General features: G+C 42.6%; 1 protein-coding gene across 9 annotated transcripts in view; it reads left to right on the top strand.

Annotated features, from left to right (window-relative positions):
- The window catches only part of ABLIM1 (actin binding LIM protein 1), a 186,796-nt gene that overhangs the window by 88,455 nt on the left and 85,827 nt on the right, over positions 1-12,514 (top strand). The window contains exon 1 of one of the 9 annotated variants that reach the window (XM_023729973.1): positions 8,154-8,422. The exons of the other annotated variants lie outside the window; for them this stretch is intronic. The gene's annotated coding sequence lies outside the window, so the exon portion shown is untranslated. Of the gene's footprint in view, positions 1-8,153; positions 8,423-12,514 lie in introns of those variants that run through there. 9 annotated transcript variants of the gene reach the window in all.

The following is a 12,514-nucleotide window of genomic DNA, read 5'->3' as shown; positions in this document are numbered from 1 at the left end:
CACACACACACTCACACACACACACACACTCACACTCACATATATACACACACACGTATATACACATACACAATGCTTCATGATCTACCTGGAGATAATCATTACAGAAAACAAATACTTAATTTGCCCCCCACATAACTTGCTAAAGGACCAAAATTTACCATTCCTGATGAAATGGAGAAAGTCTGTCCCAACAATGGCCCTGTTATACCTATATTTGGCCCAATGAACATTTGCTTCTTAGTTAGTTAGGTCCCTGGGTGGTGCAAACAGTTGGCTTTCGACTACTAATCAAAAGGTTGGCTGTTCAAACCAACCTAGCAGCACTTCACAAGGGCCTAGTGATCTTCTTCTGTAAAGATTACAGCCAAGAAAACCCTATGGAAGTCCATTCTACTGTGTAACACATGGGGTCGCCATGAGTCAGAATCGACTCAGTGGCAGTGAGTTTGGTTTGTTGGTTCTTAGCTGGTTTACTTTTTCTGTTGTAAAATGTCACTGAAAATCAGTGACCCTGCTCATAGAGTTGTTACACTTCCATGGAGTGATACCTCATAGTGTCTTGTCTCCTTTCATCTGCTGTAGGCACCACAGGGCATCTGGCATAGCCCTTAAAGAGTATTAGAGATGGATGATGCTGTCTCAAGTTAGGGGGCATCTTACTTTCAGAGCCTTAGTCTATGACTCCCCACAGTTCATGAAGTTAGGAATAGACTCTATATTGATAATAGTCAATATAGAGACACTGGTCACCTTTTCTAATTTCAAACTACCACTTGAACACACACTGGAGAAATGCCTACATTTGAAAATAGAAGTTAAAATGTGGTCTATCCATACAATGGAATATTATTCAGCCATAGAAAGAAAGTACTGATACATGGTACAATGTAGGTGAACCTTGGAAATATTATACTAAGTGAAAGGAGCCAGTCACAAAAGACCACATATGGTATAATTCCATTTATGTAAAATGTCTGCGATTGGCAGATCCATAGAGGCAGAAAGTAGATTAGTGGTCGCCAAGGACTAGGGGGAGGGGAGAATGGGGAGTGACTGCTAATGGGTATGGGGTTTTTTGAGGGAGTGATGAAAATGTTCTAGAATTAGATAGTGGTGATGTTTGCACAACCTTGTGAATACACTAAAAACCTCTGAACTGTACATTTTAAAAGTGAATTATATCTCATTAAAAAAATGTGTGTATGTATATGTATGTATGTGTCTACACACACACACACACACACACACACAAAGACACTGAAGGTGATACAGCATTGGGAAAAACTGGGTTTGAATCCTGTCCTATAGTTTTGCCAGCTTCATGACTCTGGGCAAGTTAATTAACCTCAGCTATTCTCAATTTTTCTTATCTGTGAAATGAGGATATGAATTACTACCTCATAGAGCTGCGTGATTTTTTAAAAAAAGAAAGAAAAGCGTGCAAAACCCCTGGAATAATATTAGATACCAGGATAGTTCCCTCTCCCTCTCTTTTCTCTTCTAGTCCTTAAGAGTCTAATTTATTAGGTTTGAGACCAGTTGGTAAAGGACAAGAATGGGGATTCATTTCCACAAATGTCTTAATGCAGTATGCCCTTGATCATAGAGTGTGACTTGATGAATGTAGAATCTTCCCACTGTTGGAAAGCAGACTCAAGTTTAAGTTGAACATGTGGGTTGTGATGTGTTGGTTTTAACGTCTTATTTGTGAAGAGTAACCAATATTTTGTCCCTTCCATTGTTAACAGGTTGGGAATTGGCCCAGTAGGGTTTAAGCACATTGACATGATAAATGCTTTGAGAAATATCTGTCTGATTGACCGAAAGTTATCTACTTTCTCCTACATTAGTGCAAGAGGAAATGCATTACCGGAGCAACAAAAGACAGTGTTCACATGCAGTAAAGATGCAATAGTTATATCACCCCATTTCCTGTCAGCACAAATGAAAAAACTTCCTTATCCGGAAATGACAGTTTGAAAAGAATTTGCATTTATCTTGAGTTAAAAAGATGTTTTGTTTTTCACTATTATCTGACATCAGAGAGTTTAGCTTATTGCTGGTGAAATGTGTGTATGTGGGGTGGGGTGGGGGGAGCGGGGACCAAAGAACCGACAGGTAGAGTGGGATTCTTCCAGAGAAATCAAGGAACATGATTGATCAAACGCTGGTGACCCAACAATGGGGACTACAAAGAAAATGGAAGACTTAGTTCTCAGAGAGAGACTTGCATTTCTAAAAGTAATAGGGTGTCCAACTCTAAAACTACACCCCCTGTTAGTGCCCAGGGTACCCCCAGCCCTCATGAGTGCCCAGGGCTGTTGCAGCATCTTCAGAGTCCCAGGGCGATGCTCAGTGGTGGTGTTGAACTATACAAATGGCTGCGATCCAACAGGAGAGCAGTGACCTGCTGAGGCAAATTATCCTCCAAGCATGGAGAAGGGTTGGCACTCCCGGTCTGGCCACTGTTCTGGGTGGCACAGAAGTGTAGACTCCTCAAAAAACAAAACAAAACAAAAACAGTGGCCGTCAAGTTGATTCTGACACGTGGCATCCCCGTGTGTGTCAGAGTAGAACTGCTCTTCATAGGGTTTTCAGTGGCTGATTTTTTGGAAGTGGATCACCAGGCCGTCTTCCGAGGCACCTCTGGGTAGACTCAAACCTCTAACCTTTGGGTTAGCAACCAAACACATTAACTGTTTGCACCACCCAGGGACTCCTCAGAGTTGTCCTTTCTACTCTCCAGAACCCAACACATCCTTGGCCTCGAAAGGGCTCGTATGTTTGTTTCCTTGTGGGCCCAGAGCGCCAAACATTTCCCTTACTGTTCCCCACACATGCCATCCTTGTCTCCACATCTTTAACCATTATAAACATGAAAGGGATGATTATACCCCTTCTTCTAAGTGATGGATTCCAAGGTGCCCCACCTGCCCTACAGAGATGCCCTTCAACGGTTCCAAGATAATTTTCAGGCCCTTTCTTTAGTGGAAGGAGCCGTGGTGGCACAGTGGTTAAAGTGCTCAGCTGCCAACCAGAAAGTCAGTGGTGCAAACCCACCAGCTGCTCCACAGGAGACAGATGTGGTAGTCTGCTTCTGTAAAGATTTACAGCCTTGGAAACCCTATGGGGTATTTCTACTGTGTCCTATAGGGACCCTATGAGTCGGAATCGACTTGACGGCAATGGGTTTCTCTTGGTGGAGCAGAAAAAGAGTTTAATCTTTGGCAGTATATGTAAGTAAAAAAAGATAACTTGGGACCCCCTGTAGTGTGATGGCCAAGTAAGAGGTACACATAGTAAAGGCCCTGAGTTTAAAAGAGCTTCTTGTCAATTATCAGAAAAGAGTTCAGCTGTGGGTCTTGAGGGATGGGTAGATACAAGTAGATGAAAATGAGACCTTTAGATCCATTTGCTGTTGTTCTTGAAGTCTATGGTCACTTTTGTCCTACCTTGTTTGTTTGGTTGGTTTTAAACACATTTACTCTGATTTTACTGTTTGGTGTAGTTGTGTGCTTATAATAACATGTGATTTTTCATTTCAAATCCTTTCTGTAAGTAGACAGGTGGTAAAGCTTTAAAGATTTTCCATTGCTGATTTATATTATTTCAGCTTAATTATAAGGTAAACTGGCTTTTGTGGGCTCACCTGGACCCAGTCTGCAACTGAAACACCATCCCTATCAGAAAAGGCCGGCCATCCGTTTGGACCTGGTGGTGTAGTAGTTAAGTGCTACAGCTGTTAACCTAAAAGGTTAGCAGTTCAGATCCACCAGGTGCTCCTTGGAAACTCTATGGGGCAGTTCTAGTCTGTCCTACAGCGGGTCACTATGAGTCGGAATCAACTCGACGGTAATGGGTTTGGGTTTTTTGTTGTTGTTTACCTGACTGAAGGTGGATGGAAAGACAAACAATTGGCTTCCCAACCCAGATCTGGCCTTTCTCCTGGAATCTGGGTTGTGCCTCTGGTACACCTCATGACTACCCTCTGGGCCTCAAACAATCTTCTTGAGCTCCTATGTTCATGACAACTCAGACAAAAGGTGGTGTCTCAGACCACTGCAGCTCTGTCTTGTCCTTGGGCTTTGGTCCACTTGGCCTCTTTCGGTGCGTGTTTAACTTAGTGGTATGTACTGAAAATGGGCACCATCCAAAGGTCTCTTTCACCAGGAGAGATTCGGTTCTGGGAGCAGCTTCCTTCATGAAGGGCGTGAGAGGTTCCACAAGGTCCAGGAGGTGGAGAAGGCACCATGGGAAATGGTGCGTTTGGTGCCCTTGGGCCCGGGCACTGAAGCTGCCCTGCCGCCTGTCACACTAGGCCTCTTCCTGCTTTGTTTTACCCCTGACTGTTCTAGCTTACTGCACCTCCAGGCTTCCCACCTCATGGAGGATGCCGTGCCAGTTCCAACAGATGGACCTGCTTATAGCTTGCCAGCTAGTCAGGGGGAGTGAGGCTTAGGACTGGTGGCCATCGAGCCCAGCAGAAGTGAACTGGTGCAATAATTCCTCCAAACAAAAGGACACTTTGGAGTGGACTTACAAATGAAAACTGTTTATAAGCTATCTATCTTAATGGCTCGGTAGCAAAACTGAAAGCTGCAGGCATCTTGGGAGCATAGAAAGAATCTGAAATTTTGGAGCTTGTGGCGGCCTTAATGGGTAAGGTGAAAGAACTACTGATGTAGGCAGATGCCCCAGCATTTGACTCCAGTAGCCACACTTAAAACCAGTTGCTGTTGAGGCCACTCTGAGTCATGTGACCCCATGTGTGTCAGAGTAGAAATGTACTTCATAGGGTTTTCAATGGCTGACCTTTTGGAAGTAGATCACCAGGCCTTGCTTCCAAGACACCTCTGGGTGGACTCAAACCGCCAGGCTTTCAGTTAGCAGTTGAGCGTGTTAACCATTTGCTCCACCCAGGGACTCCGTAGCCATACTTGAGAGCTGAGTAATGGTTACCAAGTTGCTTAGGCTCTGAGCCTCAGCTGTAAAGTGTGGATAATAATACCTCTCAGTGTGATTATTTTTATATCAGCTAATAAATGAATCATTTGTGAGAGTGCTTACATAAGGATTCTCAAGAAATGTTTTTTCCATTCATAAAAGAACAAATAGGTTTTATAAAAGCTCGACACTTTGAATGAGGGAGTCATTCTGTTTACTCTCTGATATAGACGTAGGTGATTATTTCAGAAGCACAAGTTAACGGTCACGTTGAGCCTTTGATAATTTATTAAATCACTTAACTTTAGATGTTCACATACATTATTCCCGTAAATTCAATCTTCCATTATTTCACCAAATATTTCCTATTACCTTTTACCAGGGATCTACCCAAACCCAAACCCAGTGCCGTCAAGTCAATTCCGACTCAAAGCAACTCTATAGGACAGAGTAGAACTGCCCCATAGAGTTTCCAAGGCTGTAAATCTTTTTGGAAGCAGACTGCCACATCTTTCTTCCGCAGAGCATCTGGTGAGTTTGAACCGCCCTACCAGGCATCTAGCAGCTGCTAAATAAAGATGTGTTGATGAATGATTGTTTTTCCCATTTTGAATTTTTGCCATGGCCTTTCTAAAAACATTAAAGATTTCACATTCTCTTTGAGCATAAACCCTTCACCACCCTACCAAATACCCATTCTTTTACTCACGTGTGAAATAAATGCCCACGTGCCTTTTTCTCTGTAAATGTGTTTTTCTTATTGTGTCCACCTGAGTATAATTGGCTTAAATAGAAGCTCCTGGAGGGCTTTTGCTACTCTGTTTAATTGTTCTGTGTAATACCCGGCATATCTGCCCAGACAGGGCCTTCAGCAATTTTGAGCATGGAAGTGTCTCTTAGCTTCTATGGGCTGTAAGAGGGGCTTCTGTATCAGCTCTTTGAACCTTCCTTAGCCTTGGCACTGAGTGCCTTTGGAACAAATTTTAATCAACTCTCCATTTTGAAAATTTTTTAGCAGGTTTATTGAGATATAGTTTACATACCATAAATTCTTCCATTTTAAGTATACGCTCAATGACCTTTAGTAAATTTACAGAGCTGTGCCCCCATCACCACAGTACAACTTTAGAACATTTCCACTACCTCCGACAGATCCTTTGTGCCTGCCCCTCTGGTTATTTAATTTTGGCTTTCTTTCCCAAACCCACGTCCACACATTTGTACAGAAGGTGTGTCAGTAGGAAAAGGCATCTTATTACTGCTCACCAAGGGTAGCCAACCAGGCAGGTTCCTTGAACCACCTGGCCCCGTGTGGTGATTTTTGACTCTTTTCATTTGGAAAGGGTCAAGTGAGTTTCATTGGAAATTCACAAATTTGGAGATTTGCTTGGTAAATTTGAAGATGACCCATCGTCTTTCTTCCCATCTCAGAAAACTCAGAAGTGCTTGCTAAATAAATCCCAATGAGGAGCTAGTATTCCAAATATAGGACAATAGAAAGGAGCGCCACCTGGGGAGCAAGGATCCTCCCTCCTTTGTGAAGAGGAGCTTCTTCAACTCTGACAAACACTTGACTGTCGGTTAATGTTCGAGCACTAGGTTAGGTGCCGCGGTTACAGAGGTAATCTGTAATTACCTGACCCCAAAGTCTTGCACTCCAAGGCTGGAGTTCTAAAACCACTATGCCTAAGAATCACCGGGGTGTCTTGTTTAAAGTGTTGATTCCCAGGCTGATTTCCAGAGATTCTGATTCAGGGGTCCAGGTCAGGGCCTGGGAATCCATGTGGCAACATGCCACCCTGCTCTGGGTGATTCTGGTGCAGGGACTCCACAGATTGCCTTTGGAGAAACCTGGCTCTCTAAGTGTATGGTGAAGGCTCATTCATGGAGACTTGGACTCCTCAGAAGGAAAACGCACTAGAAATTTACCTGAAACTGAACCGAAACCAAACCCATTGCCATCAAGTCAATTCCGATTTACAGCGATCCTATAGGACAGAGCAGAACTGCCCCCTATGGTTTCCAAGGCTGTAATCTTTAGGGAAGCAGGCTGCCACATCTTTCTCCGGCAGAGCGGCTGGTGGGTTTGAACCACTGACCTTTTGGTTAGCAGCTGAGCGCTTTAACCACCGTGCCCCCAGGGCTCCTTAAATTTACTTGACTCCCTGTAATTATACTGTACAATCCAGTAGCTTCCTCTTCATTTTAGAAGCACAGATTTGTTGCTAAATGCCTTACATTTCTTCAGCAATGTTTGGGATTGTGTCCAAAGCAGTTTAGAAGAGATTCCACACATTTAAAAAGTATCTTTTTATGAGGTGGTATTTATGGGCAAATAACCTCCATGGAATTTTCCCCTAAGAAGTCTTAGTCTTGTTAAAAAACGGTAAGAGTGTTTACACAATCTAGCTCTAGTCCTAAGAAAGGGCCATAAAAAGGTGCTGTGTTGTCACAGCAGAAGCCTTCTGGCTCCTTCTCTTGTTCACATACACAAAGAACCTGTGATTACACCTTCCGAAACTGGTTCATCTGGAATTTCTGTAGGTATGGCTTAGTTGAAAACGAGGTAATAATGCGTAAAGTGCCTGGAACATAGTAGGTATTCAGTAACTTTTGGTTGTAATAGAAGAGCACAATACAAGAAGAGTTGTACAACTTGAAGAATATTATCAATGTCACTGAATTGTACATGTGGAAATTGGTGTATGTTCTGCTGTATATATTCTCAGCAACAAAAAATAAATTTAAAAAAGCACAATACAAAATGCACATCAAAAATATCAATCAAGGAGACTTAATAGGTAGTCTTTTTTTTAAAACCACATTACCCTCAAAAATTGCTACAGTGTAATACGTAAATTATGAAGTAATGAACACTAATTAAGATAAAGTTGAACCCCGTTTTATTGCACTTTTCCATCAGGAATTTCATAATATGTGTCTTGGAAGTAGTGACTTGAGAGAGCTGTTTGCTAGCTCAGTTATACACCTTTCCGTCATTTCAGATCCAAGAAAGAAATTTCAAACGCATGACAATCCGGTTTCAATGCAAACCTCTGCCTCAGGAACAATCACTGTCAGATTTCTTATGTGGACAATTCTGAATGAATGTGAAGAAATGGTACTTTCCCCACCTGCGTTTAAAAAAAAAAAAAATCTACCCCCCTCCTTTTTGAGAAACATGGACTGGCCCATAGTGGTTACTGGTGTGTTTAACTAGTAAGTGAAGCGAGGGAGGCTTGAGAGTGCCTGCCCTGCACTGTTCTTCCCCCGCTTCCCCCGGAGTGTGTCTGGAAAGATGCACGTTTCCTTAGCTTCAGAGAGAAGCCCGGTTATGTAACCAAAGCCGGACGGAGCCTCCTCTGTTGGGCTGAGGTCTGGCACTTACAAAGCCTCTCCTCGGTGTACGAGTTTGAAGCTTGGAGGAGCTCTCAGCCCAGGACTAGAATTGGAAGAAAAACAGCTCTGTCGTAAGGTAACGTGCGCTTTGTACAAGGTGTCCTTTGCTTTGCAGGGGGCGGTGGAGGGAAGGAATGTGAAATCCCTCGCTTCCTCGGTGAAGTTTGCAACCACAAAGACCCTACAGATGTGGTCATCTTGCCAACTGGTGACAGAAACCGCTCGCATTGGCCAGAAATACCTTTTCCTTAAACTTTGTGTTTTTCTTAGGCTACAAAGTGGACTACTGAGCTTTTTCTCCTTGATACAGTAGCAGAGGAAAGAGAAGGAAAGGCAGGTTATTTTACTGAAAGGTAGAGTTTATTAACCTCTTAAATCATGTTTGTGTGTTTTCCGGCTATTGCCCCCATGGTTGAAAGTAGAGCCTGGTGTCCGGGTTTTTGATTTGTGTAGTTATGTCTGTGGTTTGTAGAGCTCTGTGAGATTTACATTGGAGACAAAAGGACTTTAAGGGTCATGTTTGGGGGGTTTGGTGATGAAAGTGGCCACGGGGAATTGAGTAGATTTATCTGTTAGCTATGAGTCAGAATCGACTCAATGGTAATAGGTTTGGTTTTTACAGATGTGTAAAGGAGTCTTGGCACAACGGTTGAGCGCTTGGCTACTAACCTAAAGAATGGCGGTTCGAACCCACCCAGTGGCTCCTGGGAGAAAGACCTGGTGATCTATTTCTGTAAAGATTACAGCCTAGACAACCCTATGGGGCAGTTCCACTCTGTTACATGGGGTCACTGTGAACCAAAATTAACTAGACAGCACCTAACAAAAACACAGATGTGTGAGTTTTGTTTTTCATTTCCTTTGAGAAGTTCCCTATGAATGAAAATGGAAGCAAATGTTAAAGTATTATTCATATTTTGTTGTAGCTACAGACTGAAAGAATTTGATTGTTGCCTCTGTTACCACCTTTGGGCATGAAATGAAAGAAATCTAGAGAGTCTTGCCTTTACAATGAAAATAATTTTCCTGAAAACCTAGTTATTAATCAAACCATGTTCTAAGTTTTTTTGCTTATTTTTTGTTTTTGTTTTTTAAGAAAAGTTTTAAAGTATACTGTGCTAGTTCTAAAGAAAGAATGAGACAAGAAAAATCATCTGAACTATGATAGGAATAGATTTAAGATTTGAGAAAGAGGGAAAAAAAAAGTGAGTTTGGCCAAAACCCAGCAGGAATGTGGTTGCCATAGCAGCTTCATCTGTCACTTAACTGGGATTGGAGATTTAAAAGAAAATCGAGTTTGTTTTCTCTGAGGCAATCTCATGAGGAATGTTAAGAGGATGTGACTTTATTTAGATTACCCAAACAGGTTCTGACAAGTTGGTGAAAAAATAACTAATTAAAATATAATTGTTGCCATTCTATAGCAGATTAAAAGGCATGCTGAGTTGCAGTGTACTTACAGAATAGGTGAATTTGCCACGGTTCATTGGGTGAATTACTTTTGAGAAGGCTTTTAAGAGACTTTAAGTGTGGGGCCTTGCCAAGCCACTCCTTACAGCCCTATGCGTGAATGTTTTGAGGAAGTGTTTTCAAGTGGGTTGCTTAGGCATTTCTGTCTGTCAGTTGAGTTTAACCTTGCATCAGTGGCTCATCCAACCTTATCCTGGCCCCTGAAGTCTGCAGACTTTTCCCTCCAACTAAATAACAGCTAATCTAAAAGGACCAAAAAAAAAAAACAGAACCACTCAGAACTTGGGCACAGAGCCCACAGAGTGGACCATGACTTTGCCTCCTGAACACGAGGGTTTCTCCACCTTGGCACTCTTGATGTTTTTGGCTGGATAACTCTTTGTTGTGGGGGACTTTCCTATAAGATGTTCAGCAGCATCCCTGGCCTCTACCCACTGCATGGCAGTAGCACCCCCTCCCAAGTCACACAACCAGAAAAGTCTCCAGACATTGCCAAGTGTCCGCTGCAGAGCAAATCATTCCCACTTGAGAACCACTCTGTAGAGAAGCTACTCTGAGGTCAATGCTGCAGATGGGGAAAGAGGGTGAGGGAGGCTGGAGCCCCGAGAGGTGTGGTTGAGTTGCAGGACCAGTGACAAGACTAATATTTTGGTCTGATCATTTTGGTGGTTTATTTTGTACTGTTTTTGTTTGAAATCACATCCTGAAGGCTGAAAGAAGCGGAGCCAGATTCAAGAACTGTTCTGGATATACGGTCATTCTTCTGCACCTAGCCTTTCACCTCGTGGTCCCTTACAGACCTTATTTTATACAATGCTGTGGTTGTATAAAGGAGCCCTGGTGGCCAAGTGGTTAAGTGCTTGGCTGCTAACCTAAAGGCTGGCAGTTTGAATCCACCCAGTGGCTCCGTGGGAGAAAGACCTGGCAATCTGCTTCCACACAGATGACAGCCAAGAAAACCCTGTGGGGCTATTCTGCTCTGTCACATGGGGTTGCTCTGAGTCAGAATTGACTCAACAGCACGTAACAACATGGTTGTATAGAAATCAAGCTTCTCTAAATCTTAAAAACATCCTTCTTCCTTGCAGTTGCCATGGAGTCGATTCCGACTCATGGCAACCCATATGTGGCAGAGTATAATGCTCCATAGGATTTTCATGGCTGTGACCTTTCAGAAGCAGTTTACCAGGCTTTTTTCCCGGGGCACCTCTGGGTGGATTTGAACCACCAACCTTTCAGTTAGTAGCCAAGTGTTTAACCATTTGCACCACACAAGGACTCGAACGTATCCCAGGAATGTACTATTAAAAAAATATATATATATAGTGACCCATTTTATTCAGCAAATAATTAACCAGAACCCATTGCCATCGAGTCGATTCCAACTCGTATCGACCCTGTAGAGCAAAGTAGAACTGCCCCCATAGATCTTCTAAGGCTATAAATCTTTACGGAAGGAGATTGCCACATCTTTCTCCTGCAGAGTGGCTGGTGGATTCAAACTGCTGACCTTTCCGTTAGTAGCCGAGCACCTAACCACTGCGCCTCCAGGGCTCCTTCCTGCTGAACCAGTGGGATTCAAACTGTTCTAGGAATTGGGCCTCAGTGTTTTCCAATGAAATAGAATAATCACAGCCTTTTCCAATTTGCAGAGCTCATTAAAGTCAATGACTGAAACTTGTTAACGTTCTACGTTTTTCTACCCTTTAGCATATGCTACTGCTTATTTGCACTCAAATGTTGACAAATTACAAAATGAACGAAGCTGTAGCAAAGTAAATAATGGTGCAGAACGTCTGAAACAGCCGACCTTGTTTAGTTTCACTTGTTTTGGTAGACCCATGTTCCAACAATGGCTTTGAATTTAAATTTAAGTATATATTCATACTCTTATAAAATACTTGTCTCTTAATAAAGAAGTTAAACATGTTTCTTTTTCTTGCTGTTTCTCAAGGAACATGGTACATTTGCACTAAGTGTCATGACTTCCAGGAACTTTGCCACCCAAAAGGCTTGAGACAGGCCACCCTGTAGAGGGACTGGGGCAGGAGGTGGCGATTGTCATTGGCTGAACATATTGGGAAATGCCTTTACTCGTTGGGAGTCCATTCTTGCTGATAGGGTTGCACTGGCCCATGGTGTTATCAAAGAGTTGTAGTTTCTGCTTTTGACTGAGAAGGAACCCTTCAGTTTACCTCTTCCTGGAGTTACCACTGCATCCTACACCATTGTACTCATTTAGAAACACTTCCTGTTAAAATCACCTCCTCATTCACTAGTGCTAATCTCCACGAAGGCAGAAAATATTACTATTTTTGCTTACCAATTTACCATTTTTCTGTACATAGAGTGCGTATGCATATTGGTTGTTCAATAGTTGATGAAAAATGAATCAGTGTCATTTATTCATATGGAAAGGCCACCCAGGAACTTGCTTCGGCAGGAATTTTACTTGTCCACAACCTGTATCCCATTCGTGTAGTCTGTCTGTGTACTTTTTTCTAAAGGACAAATCCAGTCTTCATTTAAGGAGGCCTTTAAATGTTTGGGGAGCAACCAGAGAAGGTCTTTTAAGGATGCAGGAAAAGTGGCTCTGTGGGTTGCAGAATTTGGGTGGGGGGAAAGCTTTATAAGTTTTTCTTTATGAGACTCAGAAATCACACTTCTGTTAGTTTAAAACCATACCCCCCCAAAAAAA

Source organism: Trichechus manatus, unplaced genomic scaffold (genome assembly GCF_000243295.1).
Source record: "Trichechus manatus latirostris isolate Lorelei unplaced genomic scaffold, TriManLat1.0 scaffold00031, whole genome shotgun sequence".
Classification (NCBI taxonomy): domain Eukaryota; kingdom Metazoa; phylum Chordata; class Mammalia; order Sirenia; family Trichechidae; genus Trichechus; species Trichechus manatus.
Note: the sequence above shows the minus strand (reverse complement) of the source record. Positions and strands in the feature narration are given on the sequence as shown.